General features: G+C 36.9%; 1 long non-coding RNA gene across 2 annotated transcripts; it reads left to right on the top strand.

Moving 5' to 3' along the window:
• The first annotated feature begins 1,856 nt into the window (after positions 1–1,856).
• On the top strand, positions 1,857–7,717 carry LOC146710256 (uncharacterized). 2 transcript variants are annotated; one of them, XR_014920664.1, is made up of 2 exons: positions 1,857–2,165; positions 4,841–7,717. It is a non-coding gene; the product is annotated as an uncharacterized LOC146710256 (long non-coding RNA). The 2 variants fall into 2 exon arrangements; XR_014920663.1 differs by lacking the exon at positions 1,857–2,165 and adding an exon at positions 2,533–2,674.
• Positions 7,718–8,156: the final 439 nt, after the last annotated feature.

Consider the following 8,156-nt stretch of genomic DNA (forward strand, 5'->3'; position numbering starts at 1 on the left):
CAAAACAGGAAAAGGGCACATAATAGAAAGGCACACATTAGAGGACACAGTGCTTGTTATAGTCTTGTTGTTGAAATAAGACAAAGATGTTTGTTGCAAGTATGTAAACATTTAGTATTTTGTCTTTGTTGAAAGAAAAAACACAGATATGTTTAAAATGCCTTCAGCTCTAATTACATTAATATTTTAGCTGAGAGTACAGGTCTGTACCTACACATCCTATTTTAACACTTTCTACACCAGAGTATTGTTTTAAACTTTACAAGGGGCTCATGAATCAGTAATACATTCTCCCAGAATGACATACAGTACATGTTCATTGTTGTGGCTCAGTAGTGAACTGGACATCTGTAAGAATTACTGGATACACGAAGTACAAAGTACGATTAATAGATTTGTCCAAAATCTGAACATAGTAAACATAGTGCTAAGTTGGAGCTCATTTATGGTAACTATGGAGATAATCCTGTATGATTTCCTCTCAAACTTTTCTTTATTCTACTTAAACTAGTTGTCAAATAAGGAAACATCCTAAATGTATGTCAAATAAATAAATATAATAATAACACATTGAAGAATAAATATTTATTGCCACCGAGCTGCTAGCCACCTAGAAAATGCTTTTGGCAAACCTTGTTAAAAGTCAGAGCAACCAGAAGCCCCTTTTTACCACATCTAAAGTGTTACTAATGGTTGTGATATGATTCTCTGTATGCTCTATTTCAGCTCTGATACTTTTTCCACAAGTCCAGTGTTTTGTTTATGTATGTACCCGCTCACATTTGTGCCACAGTATGACGAGGTGTGAGAGCATTTTTTACTTGGTTCATCTGGCATTTCAAATTGCACACCGAGAAGAAAGCTTCCTCGGATTTCACTGACATATCCAAACAAAGGAACTTAAATGTGCCAAATGGATCGCACAGGATAAGTAAGTAAAGTCAGTTGCATTTTAAATATGAAAGATTTTTTTCATTACGTATTGTTAAATAACACACTGTTTGTTAATCAGATAGGTAAGCTTGTATCACTATACAATAATGAATCTTTTCTCTCATCTATAAGACAAAAATATATACTGATTACAGCAAATTAAAGTCTAATGCTCATATCTAGTCAGCAACAAGCTCACTGTAACTATGCTTTCAGCCTTTTATTTCCATCTATAATGCGCACAGGTGCAGCTTAATTCGATTGGAAGATGTTGCTCTGGTTATACACAAATAATACACTTCCCTGTTACCAGCAAAGTCGTTGTCATGGAGATGATGAGGCTTATATAAGCTCAAATGTATTTTTGTTCAATACAAGTGTATTGTCTTTACTGTGCTCATTTCATTATGATTTGTTTATACCCACACATATAATGGCAAATTGATTCAACAGTCTCTGTCTTTTCCAGCCAGGCACAGCAATGCAAAGAGATACACTTTTGTTGTTGTTGTTGTTGTTGTTTTTCTGGATGGCTAGTAAGGCGTAAGGGATCTGCTCTCAGTCAAAGCCATTTTATACCATCTGCAAAAGTTGATAACTGGCATTTTGTATTTTCCCTCAGTATCACTTTTATCTGCATCACTGTCTCACTCAGAGCTACAGCTTTGATATTAAAATCACAGACGTCTGGTTTTGTGAAAAAACAATGAATGATTATAGTTCTTACCTTTCAGCCAACTATGCAACAGTGATGGAAAAAGATCTTCCAGTGGGAGGGGTGTCATTCACCTCACCTTTAACCTCGTGGCTGTGTATAGATCCAGCACCTACCAGCTTTCAGCAGAGGATTAAACAGCTAATGACAGAGAAGTGCTGTGATTGACAAGTTAAGGTTTCCTTCCTCGTCAGAAGGGCCTTTGTGTTTGTCTCTTGCCCATTTCTTCCCAGAACTCACATTTCACATTCCACCGTGACTTGAACAATTTCTAAATTTCTTCATTGTGAAATAGCTACAAGTGAATCTGAAGCTACTCTATTCACACCTTAAAAAAAGCCTTTACATTGAATAATGAATAAGTCTTATTTAAAGTTCTCACACTGCTGTTTGTCTGCTTTGAACCAGGTTTTCTCACATTGCATGTCCACTGTTCATCAGTGCAGCAAACATCTACAGTCTACTGCAGTCATCGTCTCAGATGAGGGAATTTTCAGCCCCAGTGAAACATGTGGGAGTACGTATTTACTGTATATTTATTTTAAGCCTTTGACTGTATTTGAATTGAAAGAAGGGCTGTTGGTGGTGGGTATCAACACTTGTAAAACTAAAACAACTTCAGACAAAGGATTTTGAATAACCCTGTTTAGATATGATTTTGTCTGGAGAGCCCCTAGTACATTCAGAGCTAGCACTCCTGCTTCACTGGCATACATGTAGCGCTGTACGGACATTCTAAACATTTTGACAGCTAAGAAAAAACACAATGCAGGATGTGAAGGCAGGTCAAAAAATGAAGTGATCCTCCTACTAATGTTCCTGTCATATGTTCTAAAATGTATGGCGTGTAACATCAATAGAAACTGACAGAGAATAATAGCATGAAGAGCAAAGCTGGAAGGACTTGTCTGTCTGTCTCTCTCAGTCATCTGGACCAACCTGTCCACAATCACAGCCTCTTAGAAGATTTGCTACTGGTTGGGGAATTTGTAGCCGAGCGATGCGTCAGGGGTTGTCATATAAAATGTAAGTGCTTTCCCCCTGAGTAATTTAATCACAGACTTTTATGGAGGCATCAGGCAGCACATTGAAAGACAGAGTGAAAGATCTGTAATTGGCATTCTTTCATTCAAAGTAATATATGGAATATGTGGTATAATTACAGCTCCGGTAATGGTCTGAGGATGACTGAAATGCTAACGCGTAGCGATTGGTTTAATGTGTGTTCATCAGGGGGAATTTGCACCATATTGACTTGTGACTTTCCTTGGTGGTATTTCATTTGGACTAGTCAGACATTACGGTGTGGCTTTCCTAAACGCCCATCTACTCATCTCAGACTTTGGAACGGTGAAAAACTTTGGCTTCTTAATAAGTGAAACTTAGCAGAAATCTGAGTGAAAAATAATGTGAAAAAATGAGTAAGATGTGTGGGTGATGTCTGAGATTAGCTCGACCATCAGCATAAAGCTCCTGAATAATCTGAAAACCCACTTATGCGACCGTGCTATTTGAATAGATACTTTCATTTCACCGTCTGCTTGACGCGAAATTTGATGACACCTTTTTTTGTGGCAAAGTTTACGGCCAATATTTAAATTTGAGCATTTAAATGAACAAAGTACAAGACAGCTGATTAATGGCTAGTATATATTTTATTTATTTACTTATTGGTAGGGTAGTTTAGGCAAGCCTCATATTTAAAAATAAAATACATTTTATGTTTTCTCTGATAGCTTACATTAGACTTACATTTACAAAGTTCTTCATATCTACAAATATATATTTTTTGATATTTATCTTTTCCGTTTTCTTCTTTTTAAAACGTAAAGCATAAGATTAAGCGCTTACCTATTTTTTTCTTAGTTAATTAAAATAAACAAAATGTTACGAAACTTTATGTGTGTGGGATTACCTTCACTACACCACAGTAATGCCTTGTTTATGATAAACTGTAGATGAAACACTAACACATTGTGGCGACACAAAAATAATTATTTACTGGAAACCAGGCGGTTCCTTGATGGCTTGGGAGTTAACACACTGCATGGTACATGTTTACGGTACTTTGGGCCTTTCCATTCGCATCAGCCCTCTCATTTCTCTGTTTCTAAGCTAAACCAATCAGGTGGATCTGCTGCTCCACACAACCTCTGTACCGCACATGTGTGTGTTTGTGTGGGTGTGAGTGCGCGTGGCAATATAAAGCCAGTTAGTGGTGGTTTATAGATATAACGGTTTATAGGTTTATAGAACGTTTCCATAAATTTTTTTTTATTTGTGTCATGTAACATCATCTAAATGAGCTCCAGAACTGTCTTGCAAATATTCAAGTAAGAAGAATGCATTTTGCCTCATAATTAGCAGTGTAATGTAACCTGAGGATGGTGTCACCCAAACATTCAGAAACATTAGGTGCAGTCACACTTTCCATCATCTCATTGATCAAGAAACAATACTGAAATAAGATCCAGGTTGCAGGAGAGAAAACGTGAATGAGACATGAGGGGAGAAAGGCACAGAGAGAGTGTTGGAAACAGAAGAGGACAATGTTCCACAATCCTCAGATAAACTCAATGTGACAAGATGGTTACTTTCTCCCTCTGCTGTGACAGTTAATTTTGGACTAGGAAAAATGTCAAAAATGTTTAGCTGCGCTTGAGCGGAGTTAATTACAGAGCCCAAGGCAACTCAAACTAGGGCTGCTAATGGCCCTGACTTACAGATAAAGCTCCATTAAACAAGACTGTTTTTTTAGCCACTCATCTAATTTACTTAAAATCAAACATTTTGGCAGCAGCAATTAGATTGTCACTGTTTAGGTTCGAATTTTTAAGCTGCCATTAATCTGATTAAAGCTTCATCTTGTTTGTAATCATTAAAAAAGACACACAAAAAACCCTTTATCCTCTGGAAGTAGAGCATTGTGTACAATGTTATGTGACAGATGCATGAGAAACGAAACTACGTACGTGCAAAGATATATTCAATGCTAGTTTGACATTCATGCTCTAAACTGTCACCACTTGACATTTAGACCCTCTGACCACCTATTAAACAGTTGCTCTCGTGTTTCTGCCTTTCTCTCTATCTCTTTGTTTCTTTCCTTCCTTTGAGGTCAGCGAACCACAGTGTTAGTGTTTTCAAGCCGCTCTTACATATCTTTGTGGTTGCATCACTTCCTTCTCACAGGTCCCTTTCGGCACTGCTGCACTGACACGTGAAAGTCTATGAAACAGCAATCAAGACATCGGTAGCACAGAGGCCAGAGCCAAGTGAACCCAGTCCCAGAGATCGGGACCCAGAGATGGCCCGTGAAATGAGTTAGAGTTGGAAAACCACCGGAGGGATATGCCACGCTCTACTGCCAATTTCACTATCATAATCAGCCTCAGCTTATAGAGTGATATTATAAGCCTGGCTATTTTCGCTGACACTTTTGCTCCTTTTTTCTTTTTTTGGCGCAGATGATAAGGAAGATAATACGATTTATGCAGCGACTGAACTGTAGATTCTGCAATAAAGAAAAAATAAAGAATGAAGCTTTTGATTCGAACTCACAAATATCTGCTACAAGCTTGATGCCTGGGTAATGAGTGATGGTGAAGAACTTCATTACATAAGCATATGTGTCTCAAGTAAAAGACTTGACAAAATAAGTTGTCATCAAACCATCAGCTGAGTCCTACTAAAGTTTGAAAGGGCGCCCATTAACCAAGGCCAAATTGAATCCAGATGTTGTCAAGAAGGTTATCGCTCTAAAATAAATGTTGTCTCAGCATGTTGATATGCTTCTTATACTCCTATAAAATATAATTATGCAACCACAACAAAGCCACTCAAGTTAATGAACCAACAGAAGTCTTGGTCTTCCTGTGGATCTTTTTAATAGATGTGGTTGCTTTGCTAATACCTCCACGTTTTCTGTCTCACTGGCCATATGTCAAAAAGGGAATCGAAAGCTTCAAAGAAGGTGACAGGGTTTTAGATTTCTGCAACAGTCTCTTTTTTTTTAAGTGGGGCTTATTATAAACCAAATCTGCACTTAAATGAATAAATCATAGCAGGTAAAGTACAGCTTATGATTTCTCACTTTGTTTTTATTGCTGTAGGATGAACTGTAGGATGAACTGATTTCTCAGAATTACCCGAAGCCATGCGGCTGACATATCAGAAAAACCCAAAACATCATCATGCAGTCCCTTTTATCTCAGGATCTGATTTATGTACACCACTACAGTAGCTAGTCACATGACACGTGGACTAGTGGCCTGATTTTTTTTAGTATACCCAAAAAGGAAATGGTGAACTTACGGAAATAATGAGATTCTTGAATTCACATCAGAATAAAGCACCCATTAACCTAAGGAGACAAAGTAAGTAGTAACTAATTAGATTTTGGTTGGTGCTAATTGCGTCTTCTATTGGGCAGAAGGAGATTTATGGACATTAAGGAGGTCAACCTGATGAGTTTTGTTCTGATTTAACAGCGACTCATTATTAACTTGTTCCCAAGTTATTTATCATGATTTATTATTTACTAGATATCTTTCTCCAACATTTGGTTTGTTAATTCTTTAATTCCTGAGGATTTTGCTTACTTTGAATGAATACTTTGTCTTTGTTCTAGATGCAAAAAGCAAATAGGCATACGCCATCGACAACTTTGATTTCATTGAACTGACCTTTCAAAATGTAGGTCACTATGTTTATACCCTGTTCAGAGACCACTATAAGCAATTCTGTGATGGTGTTATTTTTGTGACTGTTATTGAGTTTCTTTATATGTATTTAATTTTCATATGCAACATGTTTCAATACACATCTGGATGTATTTACATGAATGCATACCTGTTTGTAGAATGTTTATTTTTATCAGTTGTACTTTTAATTGTATGCTTTGTTTATGGGAGAGTTTTGCTGTTTAAAGAAATTTCAGATTTTAGATAATATACTGCACCCTTTCTTCCCTCTTTATTAACCAATATTTATATACTGGACTCTTTGCAACCTAAGTACCAACCCCATGATTCTTTAGCCTGTAGCATCTTTAGCTATGATAACTTTAAGTAATAATTTTTTGTATGACTTTACCTGTCCCATTTCTTTGTGGAAGATTTTAGTCCATTCTGCTACACAGTGTTACTTTGGTTCATTGAATTTTGCAATCATTCATTTATACAGAGCTTTTTAAAGGTCCCCCCACAGCATTTCAGTTTGGTTAGGGTCTGAGCTTTGTTTCATTGCAACACCTTGATACTTTTTTATTCTGTTGTAGATCTGGTTGTTGTTGCACAAAACAATTTCAGCTAAACTTTAGCCGTCGGACAGTTGGCCTGACATCTGACTATAGAATACTTTGGTATACAGAGAAGTTTATGGTCAACTCACTGCAATGTGGCTGCAAAATGAACCACAATCAACACCAATCCACGTCTGTGTTGCTGTGAGGTGTTTTTTTATCTGATATGCTGGATTTGTTTTTTATCAAATGGGGCACTGTGAATTACCTCCAAACATCTCAGCTGTGGTCTTTTCTGTCTAAAGGACATTGTTCCAGATGTGTTGTAGTTTGTTCAGATTTAGCGTTGCAGACCGCAATGCTGCCATGTTTATTTTTAAGCAAAGAGGTTTTCTCCTGGCAATCCTTAAAAACAATCCATACCCATTTAGTCTTTTTTTCTAACTTCCTAACTTTGACCTTTAACATGCTAACTGAGGCCTGTGGAGTCTGAGATGTAGGCCTTAGATGTTTTGCAATTTCTTTGGGCAATGCATGGCCTGAACTTAGGGTGCATTTGATGTGATGTTCATTCCCAGGAAGACTGTGCTAATACACTCCTGAATACTCCTGACCAACAAAGTGCCAAAACATTTGCTTTTATAGAGGCGCTCACACTATACTGATGATCATTTAATCCTGTGTTTTCAATTAGCAGCATCTGGCTGCTACATACTCTTTTAATTCCTGTGGAAGCAGTAAGTGTGTACTTAGTTTTTTTACAAGAATTGCATAGAACCCTGTGAAAACTTTATTTTTCACATCACTAAAATTCTCCCAGACACTTTTTTGAAGTGTTTTTTTTTTCTAAAGCTTCACTGTGAAGAACCACTTTCAGTTCCAGTTTGCACATTTGTTATGTATACAAAATGTCAGTCAGTTTGGCAGTGGTACTAGGTTCCAGATTTGAGTTTGGAGTTTTGGTGTTAGGTTGACACATTTGGAAGTTGTTTCTTTAGTAGCATTATTCCAAAATTTCTCTCACTATGACAGTATCTGCTGCACCACAGATCTTTTTTTCCCCCAACTTCAGTCAAGTGCACTTCATTTATAAAAACTTTTAGGCTTTTAGAAAGATGAAAACATCCCATAACATTTTACTGCAAATAATATTGTCACAGTACTTTATAATAAAAGTAAATCTCTAAAATCTTCTAAAGGTTAGTCAGTTCTGAAATTCCTAACACAGAAAAGGGTTTTAAGTGAACAGCATTATGAATTTAGAAA

Source organism: Copadichromis virginalis, linkage group LG5, assembly GCF_057382275.1.
Source record: "Copadichromis virginalis isolate Kocher_CV1m ecotype Utaka linkage group LG5, C_Virginalis_male_GT1.1, whole genome shotgun sequence".
Taxonomy (NCBI): Eukaryota; Metazoa; Chordata; class Actinopteri; order Cichliformes; family Cichlidae; genus Copadichromis; species Copadichromis virginalis.